We start from the raw sequence: 8,395 nt of genomic DNA on the forward strand, positions 1-8,395 counted from the left end.
TGAACCGTGGTCCCTGTGCTTTGCCAAGCTTGTTCCAAGTAGGTGCCTTAGACCACTGAGCCATCTCACCAGCCCGTTTCCTTTTTTAAAGAATGTGTATTCTGTTGTCATTGGGGAATATTCTGTAGCTTTCTGCTAAGTCTTCAAAAGTGTGCTTCAGATACAGAGAAGATTAGCATGGCCCCTCACAAGGATGACACACAAATTTGTGAATTGTTTCGTATTATTTTTTTCAAAAAGTGTGGTTCAACTTTGATATTTCTTTGTGTGTGTGTGTGTGTGTGTGTGTGTGTGTGTAAGTGTAGTTTATGTGTTTGTGAAATTGGAGCATTGAGGTCCTTTACTGTTATTATGTTCATGTCTATCTGATTTTTTATAGTTTTATTAAGTTGGGTGTGCTGGTGTTCAAATATATAAATTATGTTTTTAATTATCTCTTGTTGAATTGTTCACTTAATATCTAGTCACCTTTTTTGCCTTTTACGATCACTTTTGACTTGTAATCCACTTTTCCTGAAAAAAAGGATAACTACGCCTGCTTCTGCTTGAGGTCCTGTTGCATGGAATATTGTTTTTCATTCTTTTGCATTTTAGTTTCTCAATTTCTTTTTTGATTAAGTGTGGTTTTTCTGTATAAAGCATTACATTAGGTTTTGTTGTTTGATCCAGTTTCTGAGTGTGTGTTTACCACATTCTAGCCTATCTTTCAACTCTGACATTTTGTCCTCAGCTTGGTTGGTTTTGTGGCTCATAATTTTAACAGAAGTTTTAATCTCTTGGATTTCTGTTTTGTATCTTTTTGCAGACTCCAGTTCTTTGCTAAACTAGTCAGTCATGTTTCCTATCATTTTGTTTTAGCTGGCTTTCTAAAAGTGTCTTAGGTAAGCTCACTGCTCATTTTATTAAGTCCATTTTCTCTTTACATCATTTTTGAGTTTGTTGAGTACTTTATTAGTCTTTTTTGGTTTTTGATCATTTTTTTATCATTTCATATAATTCAGCTGTTTGATTTTTTATTTCCTCCAAATCAGTGAGTTGAGAAGCACTTTGGAGGCAATTTGTTGCCTTATTTTCTTTCTTTCTTTTTTTTTTTTTTTTTTTTGGCAGAACCGGGGATTGAACTCAAGCCCTTGCGCTTGCCAGGGAAACGCTTATTCCACTGAGCCTTCTCCCCAGCCCCATTGCCTTATTTTCTGATGTTTATTTTATTTTTGTGTGTGCTGAGGTTACGAGTTTATTATAGTAGAAAGACTCTGTTGATAGTGTTAATTTATGTCTGCTTTCCAGTGATGCACTCTAGAGGTGACTAACTATAGCTCTTTCCTCTGTCTTATGGTCCAGCCTCTGCTGTTAATTGTGGGAGCGGGTGCAGTGTAATTTGCCCAGCTCCCAGTTCTCTGGAAATGTACCATTGTATTAATGACACAGACTCTAATCAGGTACTATATTGGCATAAAGTAAAAAATTATTAGCAATTGTACCACCTTGACAGTGGCAATAAAATCAGCAGCTATACTAGAATGAGGACAGACTGGAGATTGATATACCATATAGACCAATGAAAACTATCACTAGGGCTGGTGAGATAGCTCAGCAGACTAAATCATCTGCTTAGGCAGGCTTAGGCAAGTGCAAGGACCCTAGTTTGATCCCTGGCACCGCATGCTGTGCCAGCCCTGCCCCCAGGGCAGGCTGAGCTGGCCACAGAGTCCAGGCATAGTGGCGTGTGTTTGTAATCATAGCACCTGGGAGGCTGAAAACAGGAGGATTATTATGAGCCCAAGCTGGGTAGTAAGACCCTATAACAACCAAATACATTTTTAAAAAATCACTATATCACACTTATCACACTTAATAGTAGAAAAGACATTGGTAGTATAATATAGACAGAAAAGCCAAATATTGACGTAGAGTAAATATATGCTAGATGCAGGGACTATATCACCATAATAGAAAATGATTCAACAGTATTAGCATAGTTAGCTAAATATCTAGAAATTAAGAAAGCTTAATAGTAATCTAATAATGATAGAAGGGTTGGGAAATGGAAAATGAAGTAAAATTTTATTTCTTTATTTGTTTATTTTTGGCAGAACCAGGGATTGAACTCAGGCCCTTGTGCTTGCCAGGCAAGTGCTTATTCCACTGAGCCATCTCCCCAGCCCCACTCCTTAAAATTTTAAAGTAAAGGAAGATAGAAGTAGGAGAGAAAAGTTGGATCTCAATTGTTTTGTTTGGTTTTTGAGATATAGTCTTTTTTTTTTTTTTTTTTTAAAGACATAGTCTTGCTGTATAGGACAGGCTAGCTTTAAAGTGTGTATCCCAGGCTGACCTCAGATTTATAGCATCCTCCTGCCTCAGCCTTACAAGTGCTGAGATTGTAGGCATGCACTGAGATAATGGGCTAGGGAGCTTATCAAGGAGTAAAAGAAAATTAATAGAATTAGATAAAACTTAACAGAAAGGTACAAACAAGAAAAAGGTGAAAAAGGAAAAAGCAAAATAAAGATGGATGAGAGAGAGAGAGAGAGAGAGAGAGAGAGAGAGAGAGAGACCGACCGACCGAGATCTCCAAAAACCAAAGAAGGGAAAGAAAAAGAGCATCCCCCTCATCCCCAAATCCTTGTTTCTTTCCAGGGTCTCCTGTATTGGTATCCACTAGGTAAGAGGGATAGCTTAATCAATTGAGTACCAACTTCTCTAAGTTTTATACCTACTTCTGGTTCAGGAAAAATTAGAGAAAAGGATATATGCTCTTTAGAGCAATCACATGAGATACCCCACTTGTAGAGTTAGCCCCCTCCATGTTCCCTCAGCCAATGACCTACATATACACACTTTAAGTCTTCCCTTTCCTAAGTTTCTTACTCCCCTGTCTTTGAGTCTGTGAACAGTAATAGTGACCTACTCACTTTCTATAGTAACTTTGAATAAACGGCTTCTGCTGGACCTCATTGGTAGAGTCTGTTTCCTTTATATATTAATAGTGCTGTTTTCCAGTAACATCCAAAAACATCAGTCAGTGACTTAACTAACCAGAGGAGACTTCATTACAGAGTTTCCATACAGTGGCTTAGTAATCCACATTTCCTCCATTTTATGCAGCTACTGTCTCAAAATGTGACCTGTATTGTTGCTGAAACAGGAAAGTTAGATAGGTATCCTGGCTTTTGAATGCCTCAGCCCAGATTTGAGACATGTCACATCTACTTACTAGGTTTTGGCCAGAGCTAATATGAGAAAAGGGGAGTATATGAATATGGTAAAAGCAACTAGAATAGATACACTTGTAATTCCTCCACTCCAGTTTGGTTTTATTTTAGAGACAAGGTCTTGATATGCAGTTTAACCTGGCTATGAAATCATCATGTAGCCCAGGCTGGCCTTAACCCATGGTGATCCTCCTACTTAAGCCTCCCAAGTGCTGGGATTATAGGCATGCACCACCATGGTTGGCTTCCTGCATGCATTTCTGAAATCAGTTCGTAATTCCTGTATTCCAACATTTCTGAAATCTGCATTGACAAAAACAATTCATTTTATAGCTCAAGTGTTTAAATGTAAAGTTTATTATTTACCCTGAAAAGCTAATGGATTTTTTTATTGGTACATGTTTGCATTACATGATAACATTTATCATGTAATGATAAATGAGGAAATACAGGCATGCACCTCCACACCCAGCTGGTATATGTATATAATCTTCTGTTTGCTTTCCTTGCTTTCCCTTCTTCCTCTCCCCAGCTTCTGAAGAGTTAATGTTGAAATGATACTCTTTCATGGAGTTAATGATTTCTCTAAAGAAATGCTGTGTGTTTTAAATGTATTTTGCATTTCTTGGCAGTGCTAGGGATCAAAGTGAGTCTCACACCTGGTAGGCAGACGCTTTTATCACTGAGCTACATCTTCCAGCCCTATATTTTGTATTTTAATAAGTTTGTAGCAGACCCATTCCAACATTCAGAGTTCTTTGATTTTCGTTTTAGATATGCATTTAAAAAAATCAGATTGTATTGTTACATTTTATTTATTATTATTGTTGTTGTTGTTGTTTTATCCCTTTGGTACTGGGGGGTCAAACTCAGGAACTTGTGCTTGCCAGCCAGGCACTTACACCACTGAGCTGTCTCCTGAGCCCTATTGGTACATTTTAAATATGCAAAATGATCACATTCATCATAGAGATCTTTTTTTTTTTTTTTTTTTGTGGCCAGCTCAGTCTGCCCAGCTCAGTCTTTCCTAAGCTTGCCTAAGCAGGTGCTTTAGTTAGCTGAGCTTTTTTTTTTTTTTAAATTTATTTGTGTGTGTGTGTGTGTGTGTGTGGCCAGCTCAGCCCACCAGGGGGCGTGGCCGGCTGGCATGTGGTGTTGGGGGATTGAACCGCGGTCCCTGTGCTTTGCTAAGCTTGTTCTAAGTAGGTGCTTTAGACCACTGAGCCATCTCACCTAGCTGAGCTATCTTGCCAGCACTGTCATCATAAAGAATTTGTACCTGGATTTTTTTTTTTTTTGGTCTTTTTGAGTTAGGGTCTTGCTATGCAGTTCAGGCTGGCCTTGACCTCACTTTGAAACCCAGGCTGGTCTTAGTGATTCTCCTGCCTCAGCTTCCTAAGTACTGTAATTACAGGAATGTACCACTATGCCCAGCCTTGTACCTGGCTTTTTAAATTTTCTGTTTTGGAAAAGTTCATCTATACACAGAGGCTATGATGAGATCTCACACACACCTATTGTCCAGCTGCAAATAATCTTCAACGTACTTTGTCTTATCTATGTCTCAATCCACTTCAGCACACGAGTAAATTATTTTCAAATAAATTCCAGACGCTATGTTTTATTCACAAGTATTTCATTATGTACACAGATGATAATGTTAAAAGATGTTTTATTTAAATCTATGACACATTATCACACATATACCATAACTTCAGTCATTCTGTGACTACTATAGAGTTGGATGCTAGGAATGTTAGGAATGTCATTAAAGTAGCGTTACACGATAAAGGACTGACTAGAAATGAGTTGCTCTAGTCTACATTTTTTAAACAAAAAAATGACTGTCATGCTCTGGGGAAAAAGATTAAACAAGGTAAATTTGGGCAATACTACATTCTCTTATAACTGCCCATGGTAAAACAAAACAATGATATGTTGTATTTTGTGTATTATTCCATTTGTCCTCATAATTTATAATAGAATAGAATATGCATTTTTAATACTGATTCTGTTACTTTCCTATGGCTTACGTAACAAATCACTATAAACTTGGTGGCATAAAATAATGTAAAATTTATCCTGTTAATAGTTCTGGAATGGGGCCAGGGAGATAGCTCTGTAGAACACTGAAGGGCCTGAGTTCAATCCCCGGTTCCGCCAAAAAAAAAAAAAAAAAGTTCTGGAAGCCAGAATTCCAAAATCAAAGCCCTCTCTTCAGAACACATAGGAGAGAAGATCATCCTTGTCACTTCCAGTTTCTTTGGGCTGCCTGCATTCCTTGGCTTCTGGCCATACCATTCCAATCTCTACCTCCTTCATTATGTTGCTCTGTGATGAGATTTTTTTCTACTTCTTATAAGGACCCTATAATTACATGTAGGGCTCATTTGGATGAATCATAATAATCTCTCCATAGCAATGTCCTTTTTTATCACCCGAGCCCCCACACTAAGATCTTTAACTTATTCATACTTTTTCCTAGTAAGGTAGTATTTACAAATTGTAGGGATTAAACAATGGCATCCTTGTGGCAGGATGCCGTAAATTCAAGGCCAGTCTGGATTACTCAGTGAGACCCTGTTTGGAGGGGTGGAGAAGAAGGCATGTTTTGGGGAGATCATTATTCAGTCTACTTAATACTGATTCTCCATAAGGGGAGATAAATTTATGCATTTATATATTGTATTGGTTATGCTTCATCATGTCAACTTGGTTTGCAAACTACCTTGGGAATTAAAGCTGGATGTATGTGGGTGGGTCATGGTGGCATGGTTTGTTGATGGTATGGTATGTGGTCCTTAATCCCTCCTTTGGTGCTATTCCCTTGCCCTGCTTGAACTAAATAACTTTGCCATGAACTAAGCAGCTTTGCTGTACCATACCCTACCACCATGAGGATTCTGCTTGGGGTTAGATGACTGAACCAAAATAAATTTTTCCTCCATTAGGTTATATATGTCAGGTATTGTGTTCAGCAATAGAAAAGGAAATATTAAAAGAATCCTAGATGTAAAAATGAAATGTAATCCAGCTACTGAATTGACATGTGAGACTGTACAACCATTGTTAATCTTTGTAGAGAAATGGTAAGCTTTATAAGATATGGAAAATATCTCCATTTTTTACCAAAGGTCAGAGATAAAGCCTGCAAACTATTTATTTATTTATTCATTTATGCAAATTTTTGGGTAGTGAAAAAATGTTAAACCTAGAAAGATTCTTTAATAAACTTTTAAATATGAATATTTTTTGGAGGTTTAGACAAGAAAATATCATTAGCAACCTGCTTCCTTCATGAAAGGACAAGGTATGTCCAGTTTTCATTTTTTGAAATTATTATTACTAGGTTGGTTTACATTGTAGATAGACATGTATAATTTTCAATCTTCAGAAGGACATTGGCAATTTTTTTGTTTAACAAAATGGGGAAAGGTGGGTTGCTTACACATGAAAGATTCACAGCTAGCAGTTGTACCTTAAAAGTACTGACTAATGACATGAAGTTATCAAGAAACTGTACTTCTGTTGATCTGTTAAGAACTGCATCCTGGGCTGGAGAGATGGCTCAGTGGTCTAAAGCACCTACTTGGAACAAGCTTGGCAAGGCATCAGGGACCGCGGTTCAATCCCCCAGCACCACATGCCGGCCGGCCCCACCCCCTGGTGGGCTGAGCTGGCCACACACACACCTCTCTCTCTCTCTCTCTCTCTCTCTCTCTCTCTCTCTCTCTCTCTCTCTCAAAAAAAAAAAAAAAAAATTAAAAAAAAAGAACTGCATCCTGTTCCAGGCCTGCTGTAAATATGTGTATATGTACAGATAAGCCTCAAAATATGTTATATTAATAATTTAAAGATGCATTCATTTTAACAGCTGTTATAATTTATAAAGATTAGTTAAAAGGCAATGTGTGTGTGTGTGTGTATATATATATATATATATATATTTTTTTTTTTTTACTACAATACTAAAATGTTGGGGGGGATATAGCTCAGTGGCTTAAGCACCTGCCTAGCAAGCACAAGGTCCTGAGTTCAATCCCCAGTAGCAAAAATATAATAATAATAATAATAATAATAATAATAAATAGGGGCCGGGGAGATGCCTCAGTGGAATAAGTGTTTCCCTGGCAAGTGCAAGGGCCTGAGTTCAATCCCCGGTTCTGCAAAAAAAATAAAAATTTAAATAAATAAATAAATAGTGGGATGTGGTGGGACATGGCTGTAAGCCCAGTACTGGGGAGGCTGAAGCAGAAATATCAAGATTTCCAGGCCAGCCTATACTGCAAATGAGGCCAGTTCTCAAAAATCCTTAATTTAGGAGCCGGGGAGATGGCTCAGTGGAATAAGCGCTTCCCTGGCAAGCACAAGGGCCTGAGTTCAATCCCCGGTTCTGCAAAAAAAAAAAAAAAAAAAATCCTTAATTTAGGCTGGGCATGGTAGGGCATGCCTGTAATCCCAGCATTGGGGAGGCTGAGGCAGGAGGATCTATATAAGTTTGAGGCCAGCTTGGGCTGTACAGTGAGTTCAAGGCTAACTTGAACTGTATAGCAAAACCCTGTCTCAAAAAGACAAAAAAGAGGAGGAGAAAAAGGTGGAGGGGCAGGAGGGGAAGGAGGAAGAGATAAAGAAAAGAAACCTTAATTTTAAAAATCCTTAAAGCAGGTTAATCTAGTAATCAAGGAAAGGTTCTGTGAGGAAGTAACACAGGGAAGAAAGCTAAATAATAAAAATATCTACATATCTATTAATATACATCTTTATGTAATACAAGTGTTAATTACACTTAACGAGAATATAAATAATAAACATAGTAGGTAATTATGTTTCAATCTCAGCAGTGCCACTTGCATACTCTTTTGCCCAAACATTCTGAACTATAGTTTTTTCATTTACAGGATAGAAATAGCCAACCTACCTTATAGAGTTATTAGGATGGTTAGGTAAGAGGATAGGCAAAAAGGTCAGCAATAACCAGAAATGGTCTGTCAGTAGGCACTTGGTGAAATTTAATGTTACTTCATATGAAGAAGATACTTCTATTAGTACAAGTCACAAATGAAATGGCTTTTTTAAAAAAAAATGTATTTGGTGGGCTGGGGAGATGGCTCAGTAGAATAAGCGCTTCCCTGGCAAGCACAAAGGCCTGAGCTCAATCCCTGGTTCCATTAAAAAAATTTAAA

At 37.7% G+C, this 8,395-nt stretch overlaps 1 protein-coding gene and 1 non-coding gene across 4 annotated transcripts in view; both read left to right on the forward strand.

Annotated features, from left to right (window-relative positions):
* The window catches only part of Lats1 (large tumor suppressor kinase 1), a 67,172-nt gene that overhangs the window by 16,987 nt on the left and 41,790 nt on the right, over positions 1 to 8,395 (forward strand). The gene's annotated exons all lie outside the window — the stretch shown is intronic.
* LOC111813827 lies at positions 125 to 228 on the forward strand. The gene has a single exon (XR_002818984.1). It is a non-coding gene; the product is annotated as a U6 spliceosomal RNA (small nuclear RNA).

This window comes from Octodon degus, unplaced genomic scaffold (genome assembly GCF_000260255.1).
Source record: "Octodon degus isolate 3935 unplaced genomic scaffold, OctDeg1.0 scaffold00229, whole genome shotgun sequence".
NCBI classification, from domain to species: Eukaryota; Metazoa; Chordata; class Mammalia; order Rodentia; family Octodontidae; genus Octodon; species Octodon degus.